General features: G+C 37.3%; 1 long non-coding RNA gene across 1 annotated transcript in view; it reads left to right on the top strand.

Moving 5' to 3' along the window:
* LOC116186419 overlaps window positions 1-2468 on the top strand; it is a 12946-nt gene that overhangs the window by 9415 nt on the left and 1063 nt on the right. The window lies entirely within an intron of this gene.

Raw genomic sequence — 2468 nt, forward strand, 5'->3', positions numbered from 1 at the left:
GTGGAACGAAAAAATCCTTGAGATTTTTAAGTTGGCGATTGTTAGGTCTGGCCACGGCTAACTGCGTTCTTTGAATAATCCACTATTCGATCCTTGATCGATGGTGTTTTCTTTGCCTGATAAATGCTAATGAATCTTCGAGAGAGCATTTATTAATGCTCGTTGTGCGCAATAGATGCGTGGGGAATTAACTTCCAACTTCGAAATTCGATTCTGGTGTTTCGATATTTCAAGGTATCATTTCAACACGTACATTATACGCCATATAGTATACACATATTAACGATATCGTTTTCTAATTATATATAAACGAGAATCGTCGTCCCGAATTTTATTTTAAAAATTCCACTCGTTATGCTCGACAAAATTATCGTTGATAATTTGCTTGTTCGTTTATTTTCAAAATTCATTTAATTTATCCTGAAATTTTAAATTCAATGAATCGCGATAATCGAAAAAATGTGTAGGATAGAGAAAAAGTTTTTGGTAGATAGGAAGGCGGGCTATTTTGCAATTAAAGAGAACTGAACATAAGATTCGAAGAACCGTTCGATGTGAAACGGCTGAAAGAAATCGTTGAGCGCTATTTATACATACCGTCTGACGTGGTCTAATTACCGATTTCCGTCTCTGTTCTCTTGGTCAAGAGACCAAATTAAATTGTGGTCGATCTTTCAATACCAACAATAATGCCAATATAAACGTTGCATACACGTATAAGATCACACATAGAACGAAACGAGCTTTGCATTGGAAAACTGAAAAAATATTTCTTTCATCGATCTTTAAATCTCCACTATACACAGTTTTTATTCTAATTTTTGAATGAGCACGAATTTTTCCGAATTGAAGTTTAATTTTATTAAATTATTTTTTACCAAAGATATTTTCATTCGTCGAACTTTCTTCGTAACTCGAACGGTTTTGAACTATTCTTCAATTAAGATGAAAGAAACTTTCTAGGTCCAAATGATATATTCGAATGAAAATGTCAAATACGTCGTATATCATAGATAAGAGTTGTTCGGCGATCAAGTATCATCATTGAAATATTCTCATTCAAAATACTTCCTTCATCGATCGCATTAAAAACACTTTCGTGATTCATTCTGTAAATTACACCATATAATCCAACCATATCGAGCAACGTGATCATTAACCTCCGACGAGGTTGAACATACTACGCTACACTGCTCGAGAACATACTGTTCCCATAAGTTTCGTCGTTCGAATTTATAAACGACGAAAATTCAAAACTCTATCCCCTCTTTGAAGTTGGAAACCATGAGAAAAAGTATTCGACGCTTCGATAAAAATAACAGTTAAGATTGTTTCTCACTTTCAAACGAGATCCTTCACATTGAATTGAGGGCCGCGGTGTGGTCCCAGACGTGGCAGCCCTTGAGCTCTAATTTACGACACCCAGCCACGGAGATCGAGAACAGAATATAAAGAAAAAAAAAAAAAAAAAAGAATCGAGCAAGTCGAGAAATCATCCACGATGAGAGGAAGGAATATCTTGCACTGGGAAACCGTTGATCGTCTTGCATCGGTCGACAAAAGTTGTTTTAGGCGTAACGAGATGATATTAAAAAAAAAAAATCGATTTTTTTTTCTTTTTTGAATTCTTGAATTTTCGAATCTTCGAGTTTCTTTAACTTTTCGGTTTTTTTTTTGTAATTTTTCGATTCCTGAAATTTCAGTTTTCCCATTAAATTTTCCATTCTCCAAATTATCAAATTCTCTACGTGACCAACATTTAAATTCTCCAATTTTTTTTACCAATTTTCGAGCGTATCGAAACTATTGGCAAAGATTAAAAAGAAAAGATTTCTCTTTCACTTCCTCGTTTTCAACATTTCCATATAAATAATTTCTGGCGATCACAATTTCTTGTTCATTCGGTTAACGGCAAGAAAGAGAGGAAGAAGAAGAAGAAGAAGAAGAAAAAAAGTATCTCCCTCCCCCTCCCCTCCCCTCCCGGATCCACCTCTTCGAGGAGGTTCTTCGATGATTTTCAGCTCAATCACGCGTGGCTTAAGTCAATTATTTCCGAATTAACGCGGCTGCTCGATCCAATCAGGGACGCGTCGATTAATCCTTCTCCTCGCTTCCTCCCTTCTTCCTTTCCCGAAGATACGATCGGAAATTTATTTGCGCGGTGGTCTCCGTGTCGCGCGATAAGAGAACGACGCACCGCGTCGTAAATGTTTAACGCGACACGAATCGGTTTCACGGTGATTCGCACGGTTAAATTGCTCGACACGGGAGAAATCATCTCCCGTGCCGGTGACCTCATCGTGGAAATCATTCTCTCCCGTCTCTGACCGTGTCTAAATGTTTTCCCTCGTCGTCGTTTCCTTTGTTTTCTCGACTCTTTTCCCCTTTTTTTTTTTTCTTTTCTTTTCTTTTCTTTTCTTCCTTTATTTCCTTTTTCCCCCTCTTTTCTCCCCTCCTTCCCTCCCTTC

The sequence above is a fragment of the Apis dorsata genome, unplaced genomic scaffold, assembly GCF_000469605.1.
Source record: "Apis dorsata unplaced genomic scaffold, Apis dorsata 1.3 scaffold_676, whole genome shotgun sequence".
Taxonomy (NCBI): domain Eukaryota; kingdom Metazoa; phylum Arthropoda; class Insecta; order Hymenoptera; family Apidae; genus Apis; species Apis dorsata.